Source organism: Carassius carassius, chromosome 1, assembly GCF_963082965.1.
Source record: "Carassius carassius chromosome 1, fCarCar2.1, whole genome shotgun sequence".
In the NCBI taxonomy this organism is placed as follows: domain Eukaryota; kingdom Metazoa; phylum Chordata; class Actinopteri; order Cypriniformes; family Cyprinidae; genus Carassius; species Carassius carassius.
In genome coordinates, this window is record NC_081755.1 from 22553138 (window position 1) to 22569438 (window position 16301).

Consider the following 16301-nt stretch of genomic DNA (forward strand, 5'->3'; position numbering starts at 1 on the left):
TAAACTCCTTTTTAAATCAATAATTCGTGGCAAATTATTTATTTTGTGGGTAGCCATGTAATAAGCGGGATAATGTATAGAGAGGCGGTCGTTATAGCGAATAACAACCCTGACAGGCTGAACAGGACCCCGACACGAAGCGGAGGATAATGTAATCTAACGTTATACATTATCCCTTACGTAAATAACAGGGAGTGAGAAGCAGACGGAGCTCAACACACTGCCACTCCAGGCAGCTGCCTAAACGCTTGTCTCCTCTTCTGCTGCAGTTCTCCCCACTCTCAGAGTCAGAAGTTTACATGAAAACACTGTATATTTCCCTCCATTGTCAAAATCTAACACCCGAGAAAACACAGATCGTTAGCGCCTATTTTACCGTATTGTTATGCAAATTAGCTCGCACACGCTCTTACATTAAGTACAGGATTGTTCTCAGTATAATAATGCACATCTTAATGATTGAAAAATGACTTATTTTAAAACATAATTCAAAGACTGAATGTCTAGTTTGGCGGTTAGTTTACCCTGTGATTCTATAGTCTAGTCTGCATTTATTTTAAACAGACAAATAATCATCAATTATCTTGTACTTAGCCTACACTTTAAAAAAAAGGTATTGTGACAATAAAGGATATTTTAGCAACCATTTGAAGCCATATATTTCAGTTTCAGAGTCAGACCCTGCAGCAGCAGGCCCCTCATCATGGCTAGGTGAAAGCAGTGACAGTGAGGTGGATGTGAGTGTGACAGTGAGACAAGGTTAGCTTTTTAACACTTAGTAATTAGTAATTAAGTGTTAAGAGGAAATAAGCAAAATTAGTACATTGTTATTGTACACATTTAAACTTTAAAGTGTAATTACTAATTACAGTTTAAAGTTTACAGTTTAAAGTTTAAATGTGTACAATAACAATGTACCCATTTTGCTTATTTCCTCTTGTAGCAGAGGCAGAAATAGAAGATGAGGTTGATATTCATATAAGTGATCAGAGGGAAAGTGAAGAATGTGATGAAGGTAGTCAGGAGCAGGAGGACAGAGCTGAAGAGGAAAGAGAAGAGAATGAGAGACTTAGGGATACTGGAGAGGGATTGTCAGAGGACCCAGGATTATGGCCAACAACTCTTACTGATAAGCACAGGAAAACTATTGTTCAAATGCTAGCAAAAAACTGGACTTTAAAGACCTGATCAGCAAATTTGCGCATGCAAAGACCCGTCAATGGGCATTTAGTAAAAACTGACATTATTTAGTTTGTGTTTCAGACCAAAGTTTTTCTCATTTGGTATGGTCATTTTCAGAACTGCTTTACAGTATATTTGATTTAGTCCAGGTTTGGACCTGCTAGACCTTTTGTCATCTCAGTAAGTAGTACTTTCGACAATAAAACAAAAATATATTAATCAGAGTGTGGCCTATTTTGTTTACATTTTAAGTGTTTTTATGATAAAAATGCAATACCTTACCTATTGGTATCACTATGGTATTGGGGGCCCAGCAAGATGGTTTGTACCCAGGGCCCAAAATTTGGTGCTACGCCCCTGCTTACACTATGTGTATCTGATATGAATAAAACACGTCGGCAAATTATATTTGAATGCATTGATAATGATGCTTCCATAGATGTGTGTATTTTAAAAACTCAATGTATTATTTGTGAATTTAAATGTCTGACACCTAAAATACACATTGTGAAAGTGACGTGACATTCAGCCAAGTATGGGGACCCATACTCAGAATTTGTGCTCTGATTTTAACCCATCCAAAGTGCACACACACAGAGCAGTAAACACACACACACACTGTGAACACACACCTGGAGCAGTGGGCAACCATTTATGCTGCGGAGCAGTTGGGGGTTCAGTGCCTTGCTCAAGGGCACCTCAGTCATGGTATTGAAGGTGGAGAGAGCGCTGTACATTCACTCCCCCCACCTACACTTCCTGCCAGCCCGAGACTCGAACTTGCCACCCTTGGATTGCAAGTACAACACTAAAACCGTTAGGCCACGACTGCCCCAAAATGTGCCCCAAAATGTGCCCCAAAACACTATAGTCGTGATTATATCACAAGTGAAGAGCATATCAAAGTACAAAACCACAGTTTCAATGGACTGCCCTACTTGCTCTGAGCCTCCTGACATACTTCCTTTTTGAAATAACACTGATCAGTTATTTCCGGTTATGTATATTTTCAATGTGCTGTAATCATCTAGCGCTTACTTGGCATATTTAACATTTATTTTCATTTTATGAAATTTTTAAAGATCTTTATGATCTACTCAGGATGGACTTTTTTTATTTACATCTCCAATATGTAGTATTGTTATACAACAATAAACTTTATGCAATGTTAACTCTTTTAATGTAAATATGTTATACATTTTGGAAAGCAGTTTATTAAATATTGAAGAAAAACAACAACAACCACTCTTTAAAGGGGTCATGAGTCATGACCTCTTAGCAGTGGGCATGTACTTCCGAGTCTACAATCTGCCAGGCCTATTCAAACAGATGAGGGGGTTTTGCCAACCATCATAAAACATCTAAAGAAGAAGATGTTACTAATTCTAAATTATGATTTTTGATGTAAAAATCTTGATAACATTAAGTGGAAGACCAAAGACTATAGAAATACATCCATTTGGTGGACCTCAGAGAATGGTTCAAAATCGATAAAGGTAGTTCTTGACCCCTTTTAGAAACCAACAATTAGCAGATGAAGGTCTGTTTGCATTCAAATCCGGTTTTCTTAGATATTCATGCATTCATTTGTTTAGGTTAACATTTTTGTCAGATGGTTTATTTTACACTCATTTAAAAATTTCATTCTCAGCAACTACTTGCTTTCTTATTCATTTGGAAACTTTGGTGTGGTTGAAGCAGCAGAGAAGAGTAGGCGGCGCGATGCTCCAAGTTCATTTTTTTTTTCAAAAGCAAACAACGCGCGGGAACAACAAGGTCCTCCCTCCGCAGGAATTATTTAAACAACGGAGATTTAAACAGTTTAATGGAGCTACTGGTAAAAACGCAGAAGAAAAGAAGATGCGATTAATGCGATTCAATTCTGGGGAAATTGGCGGAAGAAAAAAAAACAGTATTAAGTGAAGTTAATTCACTTCCTTCATGCACCAGTGGGCAGAATTTCAGCGAGAAGAGGGGTTTAGAAAGGTAAACATTTCTATAGTGTAGTGAATGTGTCTTCATTATTGTGTAGACATTGTGAACACTCGTTGAACTTCATGAGTTTATGCGGAACAGTATCATATCAGAGCAGATCTCAGAAGAGAAACAAGCAGCTGGTTATAAAACGAAAGTGCGAAATAAAACACATTAGCTACACGGACATATGACGAATTTTAAAAAATCGTTAATTTTATGGATCATAATAGAAATCATATTCAATTCTAAACTGCAGTTTGCTGGGCGGAACGCGGAAGCGAGACGGTATGATAGTTCACGTTAAATGCTGTTTGTAAAGTCACTGATTCCTCAGTGGAAAAAAATATTTATAATATTTTGTCTTTATTCATAATAAAATACTGTCATTCTATTCGTACTATTTCTAAGATATAAAGATACAGAAATAGTACGAATAGTGCACGAGTTGCTGACAGAGTGTGACAGCAGATTGAAAAAATCCCGCCTGTGACGTGAAGTCATGGGTTGCCAAGTAAAGTGATTAAGCTAAACAGCATGAAAAACAGCGCGTGTTTACGTATCAGTGGAGTAGAGGCTCGGTCCAGGTGAACACAGACACACAGGAAAATAATGACTAACAACTATGCCGATTTGTAATGATGGCATTTTGCAGATTGTGTGTATCTTTATTTATTATAAAGAACGAACATGGCAACACTAGCCTGCTGACTTGACGTCATGTGCCCCCCCAAAACCCCCAAACCCCCGATTGAAAGAGATGCGCGGTGAAGTTTGTCGGGAAAGCAAACAAAGTATATAACGCAAAGATGAACTCACTGGTCGCCGCACCTAATTCTACTCACATGGAAACCAACAGCAGATGTGAGAAATAGTTTGTTTTTTACTGCAGCGCGTTTGATCTGATGGGACGCGTGCCTCTTTCAGTCTGTGCTAGTTAAGACTCTCAGATGTTGTTTCGAAATATTCAGTGCATGATGATAACTTGTTATACGTTGGTGCAATTTCATTCTATTGCAAATGCGAAATGACCTCGGAATAGATGTTATTTGAAACTTATGCGCCGATCCCGTGTGTGCCCCTGCAGCTCGAGCGCCCACGGAAATGGCCCACGGAAAAACGCAAACTATGCGCCATTAATTTGAACCAAGTTAGGCCCATAGCTTAGTACTATGTGTGGATATAGAATTAAGCTGTCGAGATGTTTTATGTTAATTTCTTGTGATTATGCTGTTTTTGGAACTGAAGATCGGCAGCTTTGTGAATTATTCGTTGGATACGAACAAAGTTTAACAAAGCTTGTTGAGTAAGAATGTTAAAATGTTTTAAGTTATTATTTATGTAGAGCTGAATTAAAAAAAAAGAAAAAAGAACAAAAAGAAGGCCATATGCGTTTCTAGCCGATCGTATTTAAAGATTAGTGCGCCTTTTTTTGGAGCCTAACTGAAGATGTGGAGAAATATAATTAGCCTATTCGTTTTTTTTTTTAATTATTAAGGGAGAATGTTATGGTCAAGTCATTATTCGTTAATGTAGAGAGGAAGTTAAAATGAAAACTTGTATGTGTTTCTAACCAAAGCTTGCATAATATTTTAGGCCGCCTGTTGAATTGGTCAGAATGCGAATTTGTTGTAGGTGTACGGCTCAGTTTCTATAACTGAAGGTCTGGAGCAAAACTAATTATTCGTTGGATTTTAAACAATGGTTGTTAAATGTTTTAAGCTAGCATTTGGTCGTGGTGAGTTAAATTTATATATATATAAAAAAAAGAAAGCACTAAAAAAAATATGTAAAAAGAGGACTGTATGAAATATGAAGGAATTTTTCCGTATTTATTTATTTATAGTTTTTTACCAGTATTTAGAATTTTGCAACATTGCATTGTGTTGTAGAGTTATTTATTATTATTATTATATATATATATATATATATATATATATATATATATATATATATATATATATATATATATATTGTTTTTTTTTTTTTTTTTTTTTTTTACTTGAGCCAATGAAAAATAATTAACTTACCCTAAGGGAAAGTTAATTATTTTTCATTGGCTGAAGTTAAAAAAAATATATAAAGATGTGAATCATTTTATTTTTTAATTGGACGAATTAAAAAAAATGTCAGTGTAAAACTAATGGATAATGTCGTGTTTAATACTCTGTCATTATTTTTCTGTTATTTTATGGATTTTATTATACAGCGTACAATATTTACAGAAGAAATAAGTTTTATTCAAACGCCGACCATCGGGAAAAGTATAATCAGCGCCTGACTTAAATCCTTTGTGTCATAACACGACGAGATGGTGTCGGTTAAATTATAGTTCGATCTATTTTTAGATAAGTTTATTAACGAGTGATTGCTCACAATATCTGATCTTGTGGCAGGTGTGATATTTGAGTGTCTGTGGAGGCCTCTGAGAAGAGTCTGGAGACTCCTGCGCTGCTGTGGACCTGATCAACCTGGTGTGTATCTGAAACACTGCCACAATATCATTAAGAAACACTTTATAATAGTTTAAAGTCATTAACTTACATCATATAGCCTAATGCTGAATAGATCATTAACAGGATTTTAATATTAGGCCTACTTAATAGAGTACAGTATAAAGTGATGCTTATGCTTTATAAAAGCCATAAAATCCTGTGGCAAATAAAAAATTCTGTGTGTAATTTTACCAGAAATAAAACTTTCAGTGGAAGAAACGACACCACTATTCAATGGTCAAAGCTCTGTCCGTCCCTGGTTATATCAAGAGGTTTTCTTCACTGAGGCGAGGTGAGACATTAATTATGAATTTTCCCTGGTTTTTGTTTGTATGAAATGTGATAATGTGAAAGACCTTTTTCCCCTCGTCTTTTGAGAAAAAATGTCATTTAAATTTAGTTTAGTCTATTTTCCTCTGGCTTAAATGGCAAATAATTTTTAATAAAGAAAAATATAAATCTAAACTAAATGTAAAAATGGGTTTTAAAATTGCACTCATTCAACCATTTTTCTTTTATATTTGGACAATCTATATAAACAATCTATAAGTCAAACAAATACAAGATTTATCAACGTAAAATACAAATGAAATTTTTCTTTTGAAAACCTCAGTTCCTGGAGAATTAGCTATAGTTTTTTAGGGGGCAAATATTAATTGATTTCCTTTGACTTTTTTACATTTTATAATGCCAATTTTTTGTAATTACCTTATAAAATATATTTGTGTTTTATTTCAAATGATTAAATTTAACAAATTAGAAAACAAATCAGAAACTCGTTATAGGGCTTCGACATTATGACAAATCATTGTCGTTTATTGCTCTTGAGATAATAATAACAATTATTAAATTACAAATACACAAAAACATCTTATGTTCAACATGTCATATTCTGGCTACACAGACAAAAAAAGCTAAAAACTATTTTTGTGCAACTGCGCAAATATTTTGGTGATCCGCTGATAGACCGGCTCTCAAACCCTCTGGTGTGTTATAAAACAATATGTGCTAATATAAAATGAAATTAAGTAGCATATAAAATAGCAATATAAATCTATCAGTACTTTTTTTACTTAAGTACGTAAAAAATCGAGTACTTTTGAATTTTCAATCGAGTAAAATTGATCAAGGATTACTTTTACTGGAGTAATATTTTATTATAATCATCTGTACTTTTAGTCAAATACTTGATTTGTGTACTTATTCCACCACTGAAAAATACCACTATATTTGAATACAACCTGAAGAAACGCTAAGATTTGCACGTTTCCTTTTTCAAATAATTTTTGAGTGACGCGCAGAGTCAGATAATAGTATTTACACTACAATAAATGTAGGCCTTTGTTTTTCCACTAAAAGTAGCTAAAGGATGTTCACCTTACCTGCAAAACTGCATCAATTGAATTTAACTTGGATTGTTTAAAACAACTGAAATATTATTGGGGCCTGTGGAAATGAATGAGATCAAATCTATTCTAAATTAGTTTTCTTAGAATTTTAAACGGTTTAATGGATATTTTGATATATTTATTCTAAAACAAGTATATTTGATTGTTTTTAGGAATACAATCACAAACGCCATTTAGTCCGTATCTCGTATTTCCTTAATTTATTTTATATTTGACGGTGTTAAATATGGTGTCACGTGGATGGACATATGCAATGATATGCAGATGAGGTTATGTGTAATAAAACTCTGCGTTGTAAGCATAGACAGTAAGCTCCATATATATATATATATAATTTATGATGACCTCGGTGAGGAATCGGGGTGAAAATGCAATACGCACAATCTTCCCCTGACTGGGATTTATAAAGGGATTTTTGCGCAGGTTCTGGGGTATGCTACACTCTTAAAAAAAAGGGTTCCTCAAGGTTCTATATAGAACCCTGGGGTTCCATACTTGGCCAATAGAACCTTTTACAAAAAAAATGGTTCTATGTAGAACCCTTGCATCCAAAGAACCTTTTTTTATTAAAATGGTTCTATAATTCATGTTTTATGACTGAAGTGTAAACTAAAGATTACACTATAATTATAGGCCTTACTCAACACATTCACAAAGCTTTTTGAGTCAAGACCCATGAGAATGACTGCTGTAGTCAAAAATATTAATATCTAGTCAATGTATGATTTGAGCTGTACATTAGCATGAAACTTATATTACTTTACATTATAGTTTACCTTTTTGACGAATCAATTTGTGAAGAAAAACAAACTAACCAGGAGTTTTCTTTATTTTGTATACCATATTGTGATGGTTTTAATCTACCGAAGGGAACATTAAAAACAAATAATCATAAAAAGACCCCTCCCCCTCCCCGGTGGCATATATGCGTTGCGTCATCCTTGAATTCCTATTGGTGGATTGGCGAAGATGAATCTCGAGAGGAGTCGAGACAAATGACAGTTAATTTTTCAAACTAAGGAGTCCGCCATTTCTGCTCGTTCATACCCTAAGGTAAGTTAAGTTTTTACATTTTTGAAATGATTTTACCGAAATATTTTGTATTACAGTTAATATTTATATTTGTTAGAGTAGCCCTTGTGTTAAACACTGATACTAGAAGCAAAATTTACCTCAAAACCACTGGTGCGAAGCACTGACGGGCTTCGTCAGCCATCGGTTCAAGCCCTGTTAAATTAATTTTGCTCCTGTTTTTTAATTAATTAAGATACAGTCTCCCTTTATTTCCTTGTTAATGTTAATGGAATTGTTAACTACAATAAGATAGCTGTGTTATAAGGAGCCGAGCTTCGAGTCAGAAGCGTGAATTTTAACATTCATTTCAATTAAGCGCGCGCTCGTTGTTCAAATAAACGGCGCCGATTCAAATAAAAGTGAACCGGGTATACGGAGGTGAATGATTATGTTTAAGTATTTTGCGGTGAGTATTTTTCCCAGGCCTATGTTAACAGGTGTAGAAGTTCTTAACTTTGGCCCGCAAGATACTTTCGTGCAGTTTTTAACTCCAGCCCAGACCAGACGAGGATTTTGATTAGCTTGTTCAGGTGTGTTTTATCAGGGTTGGAGCTAAACTCAGCAGGAAAGTGGACACGGCTACAGTTCAAAACGTCCGGCCGGTCTGTAGCTATTAAAACTGTGCAAAGACACATTTGCACTGCAGCGTTCGTTTATGTTTACTGTGACGCATGTGCTGGATTAAAGTGATGATAGCACAAGGTTACATTTTAGTATTCAAATGTTCTAAAGCCAAAAATGTTTAACGTTAGGTGTGTTTAATGCATAGTTGGTTTATGAAGTGTTATTTATGCTTTGTTTTTTTTTTATCCCCAGATAACCATGGTTGATAAATGGTCAGTAGATGACACGTGCCACTGGCTTCAAACTATAAACCTCATTGATGCAAAAGAAAGTTTCAGAGGTAACGTTACAGATGAAAATTTATAAATGTTAATTTTATGATGTTGTGAAGTTTCAACTCACAAAGTTTATAACTCACCTGCAAGTGCAACATAACCACCAAGCAGATTTTAGTGTTACCTGTGACATTGAGGGATGTTTTAGAATATATAAAACTATAATGTATGGCGGAATAGCACTTTTTGGATTACTTCGACTCAGCGCAGTAAAAAGTCACGCCTGATCCTCTTCCTCTCACTTTTGTCAAGGGAAGGAGGATCAGGCATGACTTTTTACTGCGCTGAGTCGAATTACTCGAGTGCCCTTGAGGTAAGCTAAAACATACCAAAATTTAATGAGGTTTGGAACAGACTTGGCGAAGAACATGGAAACATCTCTGAATGAAATGGCCCCAGACATCATCAGGAGTGCAAAAGAAGGAAGTCAAAAAAACCCTCTACGCCAATCTCATTGGACTAGCAGAGGAAACCACAGAAGGTGACTACACCATATATTTTTCCCCATCCAACCTATCTGTTCCATGCCCAGTGTAAAGTTGCATTGTTTGCATTGTCAATGTAAAGGTTGTAGCTCCTATAAATTGTATAAGTGAAAACATGTATTAAAATAATGCAAATATTAAAGGAATAATTTACCCCCAAATAAAAATTGTCATCCTTTACTAACCTCTTGTCATTTCAAATCTTTATGACTTTCTTCTTCAGAACACAGAAGAAGATATTTTGAAGAAGGATGGTAACCGAACAACGACGGTGCCCATTGGTTTGGTGTCCATATAATAGAAGTGAATGAGTACCAGCATTGTTCGGTTACCAACATTCTTCAAAATATATTTTTTTGTGTTATGCTGAAGAAAGAAAGCTATATAGGTTTAAAATGACAAGAGTGAGTGAATGATGACTGAATTTTCATTTTTGGGTAAGCTATCACTTTAATTGATTTCTGTACCTTATATACAATAATTTGTATCTGTTTGTATGTCTCGTTAGGAATGCTGCACTCATTTTATTGCCAGCACTATTTAAAGAAAACGCCAGCTTCCTCTACAGTGTAGATAGTGTAAGTATAGTCTTCTGTAGTTACATTAACATTTGATGCACTTGACTTGAATTAAAGGAACTGTTCATGCAAATATAAAAATATTAGTCAGTGTACTCACCCTTATGCCAAATTTGTAACGATTTAAAAAAAAATTAATTTACCCTATAATTTACACATTTTCACTCTCTTCCTTAGTCATAAACTTTGTCTTGTTTGCACTGCTTTGTAATGTCATTGAATAGCACCCCAATTTAAATCATAAAAGAAATCTGTACAACTCCAGGGGTTAATACTTGTCTTCTAAAGCAAAATGGTACGTTAGTGAGATAAAAAGATTACATTTGCCAAGATAGGTTGCTATAATTAGACTATGTATAGATAAGGGAATAACATCCAATGGGGTGGCACATCAGCTTCACATCAATAATTATGAGTCTTGTTGGTTCTTGCGTGTCACGTGCTTAGCTGTCATATCTGTGTTGTGTCATGAACGATTCAGTTAAAAGAACGAAAGAACCGATGAGATTCAAAGTAATCAAAGTGGAACTGACATGGTAGCATGTTGAATGTTGTTCAGTCATCAGCAATGTTGACATTCAAACACATTACAAAGCTTTTTATTATTAAATATATCTCAGATTGTGTTAAACTGGAGAAACAGTCATATACATTGGTTGGTTTGTTGGTAAGTAAATTATGGGGTAATTTTAAGTCTATTTTGATGACTTCTGTTAATTGGTGAAAAGCACTCAAAAGGTGAAATGTTTGTTTTACAGGATCCCAAAGGTGCTACACCAACCATAGTGTTTAACGGCTCTCCTGATTCCCTCAAGGCTGAAAGCGTCAGCATTATAATGGACAATGTGAACATCATAAGAGAGGCAGACATTGACATGACACAGGCTGTGGAATGCCTATTTGCAGTCTATTTTATGTGCAATACCCGGTTGACATTAAGCACACAATGACTTTTATTCAAAAATATATGCTTAAACTTAGACAAGAGCACAGCAAAAGAACACCAATACATGTACTGAAAATGTACAGTCAACTTGTGTAAATTGTAGAGCTATTTAATAGTTGTTTTAATTGTTCATGTATTTTTATCTGCAGTGTCAAATATCAAAAATGATTTGTTTTTCCTCATTTCAGAGATATATGTAAAAGTGAAGTACTGTATATGCACATAAACAAGATTATGTATGTTTATTGCAAAATGAAAATGCTTAAATGAAATAATTCAAACTAAATGGTTAAATGTAATTAAACATCTTAAATGTAAAAATGTGAAATTTGCTGTCTAATACAGAGTATAGAGAGGTGCAATTTTAAATGACACTAATATTTTTGTATGATCATTTGAATAAATTTAAACATTTTGAATTTTCTGGATTGTTTATATTTTCTTATTCAATAATAATTAAACTTGTTTAATAATAAAGAACCCTTAAATGGTTCTATATAGAACCATCTAACTTGGCTTCAAAGAACCATTTGGGGTTCTTTTTATGGAACCCATTAAAGTGGTTCTATATAGAACCATTTGGGAGTTCCATATATGAAGCGGGTGATAGAACCATTTTTGGTTCTAAATAGAACTATTTCTTTTAAGAGTGTAGTTTTATAAATTTGAAAGCTGAATGAACTCTACTGAGAGTTTTATAAATGAGATATTAATTCATTATTTATTATTATTATTTATTTATTTTGTAGTAATAACATTGTCAGTGCATAATATTATCTAACAGGGTTTAAAAAAATAGTTATCATAGTAGTGTAATTTTTATTCTTGGTTATTGTTGATGAAATTTAAAAAAAATTACATTTCACCAGTATTTTTGTTAGCAATATTAATGGTAGTGGTGGGAATTTGGTGGCACTGATTTAAAAACACTGACTAAACAACAGGCCAAACTTCCAAAGTAACAAAACTACATTTCACAACGAAATGAATACACAAGTGTAGTGTATTGCTAATGACCTTTTCACATATTTCCTATATAGATAATAATTTTGGATGAATTGATGAGCAGCCAAAATGGCAGAATTCTTGGCAGTTTAAAAGACTTCCCCCTCAAATCATTGGCCAGATGTCAGACATGTCCATCACAGTGCTTTACTGACAGCGAATGGGTTTTTTACTGCCAGGGTACCTTTTTCCTGCCTGACCCTACTCAGAAGACAACATGCACAAGATTTTCAGTGACTGACCCTTCACTTTAAACATCTGGACACCTCACTTTTGCCAAACTGACAAAAACGGTGTACCCTTCTGGGTCAGCTTAAATGTTCAGAACACTTTTGTGAAGCTAAGCTGTTATAGGTCATTAGATCATCACCCTGTCGAGTTGAACTGTTACATTTCACTGTTACATTTTAGACGGGTAATGTTTCATTAAATCACTGAAACTTCTTGCTTTGTGTGCTCTCAGGTGAAAATGTACCTCTCAGAAACCCTTATGGGGAAGTTTTATGCATTTTTTAGCTGCAGAGTGTTGTCATTCAGGGCATGAGCATGATTGTTTACATTTTAAGAATTTAATATAATTAATAATCAGATAGAATGGTTAAAGGAATTAATTTATACATGTAGTATTATAATGCATTTATATTATTTAAACAAATCTTTGAATGGCTAATTAACATTTAATTTCACAAACCTTGCAACTTAGTGGAATCCAGCTGTGAAGTGTTAATTTTTATCCAGCATGATCACATGTTCTCTGCGTGATGTTTGAATTGAATGCTGTAAACTTGTGATTTCAAATTATAAAATGTATTTATTTGTGAAAAATACTTTGTCATCTAAAGTATTAGTATGTTTATTTTACACATTTGTCTTTTTAATCCATTGTCAAATATTATGATTTCAATAAATAAATAAAAATATAATCTATATCTGCTATCTGCGACCTTGCTTTCCAAAATATCGGCATCGGCTGTCAAAAAACCAATATCGGTCAACCACTAAATAGGTGAATTTGAGTTCATATAGAGAAATTAAACCTCCTGAGACCCTGCATCCTCACATGAGGACATTATATTTTAGTGAATTTCTCTGAGACTGTACATGCCAGTTTTAAGTCCTGGATGTCTTGTACAGAGCATATTCTGGGTTTTTCAGTGATACCATGTTTGGAGGTTTCACCATGACCAAACCTCTCCTAGGTTTTCAAAAATGTCTGATTAATTTAGTGAAACTCTTGTGTAAATCTGACTAATTTTTTGACTGTGTGTCATAAATCAACATCTCAGGAAATGTTATGGGGTTTCAAATCAAAATATGACTTTGTTACGAAACAGGACGTTGATTTCATACATGTCTTCATATGAGGACACCGAGACTAACAGCTTGTTTATTATGCATTTTGGGAGACATAAATGAATAAGGAAAATAATTTATCTTTCAATATTCTATGAAATATTATATATTATGAAAATATTGTCAATTATTACTCCCATCATTACACTTATTTTTTCATTACATGTTTCCTCCAAAACACATTAATATGCAAATAATTTAGTTTATAAATAAATAATGTATAATGAGAAAATGCGTTTATTGCGTTAATTTTACACACATTTTGCAAAAATAAAAATGGTATAATATAACTTTCAAATTATCTTCATACAAAGTTTGGTAAAAACAAATCCTGAAAAATAAAACTATATTGGTGATTAAAAAAAAAAATCTATTGTTTTTGCCCATTTATGTACATTGTTCTTTTTTTTTTGAGCTTCCTAAAATGTTTTGCGGGGTCTCAAGAGGTTATAAAATAAAGCCCTCTTTGTAATAAAACCAACAGTTTTGGGGCGCATTCTGCTAATGTACACACCCATATTAAAAACCTGTCCAGTGAGATTTTAGGGAAATCCCTTAAGGACAGAAGTTTAGTGGCAAACCAAAATCGGTTACCAACAAAGGAACTAGCAGTGATATGTCACTGTATACCTCTCATGTTACCCTTTATTAATTATAACACTCTTAAAAATAAAGGTGCTTAAAAAGGTTCTTCGCAATGCCAAAAAAGAAGAACCATTTTTAGTTCCAGAAAGAATCATTCAGTCTCTAAAGAACCATCTCTTTCTTACTTTTTAAAAAAAAATTCTTATAAAGAACCTTCTTTCGACACACAGAACATTTTGTGAAACAGAAAGGTTCTTCAGATGTTGAAGGTTCTTAATGAAACCATTTAGAAAAAAAAGGTTCTTCTAATCCATGGCATAGTGACACACCTCTATTTTTAAGAAAATACTTGTGGGTTGATTTAACAGAACTGTGGTTGCTTTGTTTTTGATTCAGCCCCAAAATTTAATAAGCACAGTTGTGTTGTGAAACTTCCCTTCATACTGGGAATAATGGCTGACTGAAATGTGTCCTTTCACTTTGTCATCTGGTGAAAGCCTGTGTTAAACACCATTTCATCTGCCGCTTGTGGTTTCTCAACTCTTGCCCTTAATAACCACTGCTGAAACTCACCTGCTTGTAATTTTCAAGTGATCCTGAAGACCTTGATTAAGTAGTTTGGATGGATTTGATGAGTTTGATCAGGATCAGCTGAGAAATCCTGTCCTAAAGGTTTATGACTGGTCTAATGAAGACCCGTGCTGAACTCATTGGTTCACCAGTCCCGTTTAGATTTCATGTTTGTAGATTTATATATGTTTTAAAGGTTCTACTTTGTCTGCACTTAAACTTAAGCTCAGTTCTGCTTGTTACTGTGTTTTGCATCATGTGATTTATCACACAGCCTCAGTGTTATATGCTTTGAAAAAATAAAGTATAATGTTCTAAATCCATTTTGCTGCATTTATTTATATGGTTATGTGTCACAACAATACAGCATGCATAACTTATTATTAAATATCAGGGACCATATTCACAATACCATATTGCCAATCTAGAAGAAAATCATAAACATAACGGGCCTATCAGTCCTAAATTTAGGACATCAACATTTTTATCTAAAAAGTATTTCACAAAGCATTTTATTGCCAAACCTAGCTCATAAATCTCTGAAACTTTAGAAGCAGTGAAGAGGACTCCTACGTTACTAGGACCAAGCCATAAACTATTCCCAAACATTCAGACATGCCCCCATGGTAAGAGAAAAAGTTTTGTACATGCCGAGATCATTATTACTGTTACGCTTAGAAAACTGGTGTGCACTTAAATTTGAATAGCCTATATGAAATTACAATAAAGTTATGTATTGCTTTTCTGATGTATGTTTGTGTATATAAGGTAATGATGTTTTTGTTACTAATGAAGAATTTAACTATTACTTGAGTCTGACCACAGATAGTAAATTAACAATTATGTAGGAAGTGTTGTGGATCCTTCACAGCCTGTGGCCTGTAAGGAATACTGGGAAGCAATTGCTTATTGAAGCATGAGTTTTACTTGTTCACTGGTATGTACATTCCTGTAGGAAAACATGTGCACTGTAAGGGTTTACTGTAATTCATGTTTCTGATTGCAAAAATTTCCTATTTGGCAACCAATTTATGTATAGAAGGTATAATTTATGATAGGTACATTTTAATTGATGTTTTTTCATTGAACATTTATTGTATTCATTATTAGCACTGCACTTAGTGCATAGCTTTTTACTTCTCAAACAACCATGTCTGAAGACGTAGCCTATTGATATTCCAAGATGATAATGTCACAATTCATCAGGCTCGAACTGTGAAACAGTAGCTCAGTGAACACGAGGAATCATTTTCATGTATGAAATGGTCACCACAGTTTCCGAAGTGTAACTCTATTCAAAGTCTTTAGGATGTGCTGGATTAGACGGTTCGTCTCTCCCAATGTCAATACAAGATCTCGGTGTAACTCTTGATAGAAATAAGTGCTGTGACGTTGCATAACTTTGTTGAAGCATAGCCACAATCAAAGCACAATGTTATCAAAGCTAAAGGCGGCAGTCCAATGAAATATTAGTGTGTGCAACCTTTTTGGACAGGCAGTGTGAAGTGGACTCCAGCACATCTCAAAGACTTTCAATGGGGTTAAGTTCAGGACTCTGTTGCACTTGGTCGTTGCACCCTCTATCGCACAGAATAAGCGATGCTGGTGTACGTTCCCATATGCAGCGCAGGTACGGCTCACAGGGGATTCCCGCTCATATCTCTGTTAGAGAGGTGAGCTTCAAACTCGGCTGTCTGAACATCACCGACCACGAGCTCCGCGAGCCCCATCTCACGGAGTATCGCC

At 34.4% G+C, this 16301-nt stretch overlaps 1 long non-coding RNA gene across 1 annotated transcript; it reads left to right on the plus strand.

The window, feature by feature from the left end:
• Positions 1–2946: 2946 nt before the first annotated feature.
• LOC132111668 (uncharacterized) lies at positions 2947–12400 on the plus strand. The gene is made up of 4 exons (XR_009424840.1): positions 2947–3168; positions 5553–5630; positions 5847–5943; positions 12257–12400. It is a non-coding gene; the product is annotated as an uncharacterized LOC132111668 (long non-coding RNA).
• The last annotated feature ends 3901 nt before the right edge of the window (positions 12401–16301 follow it).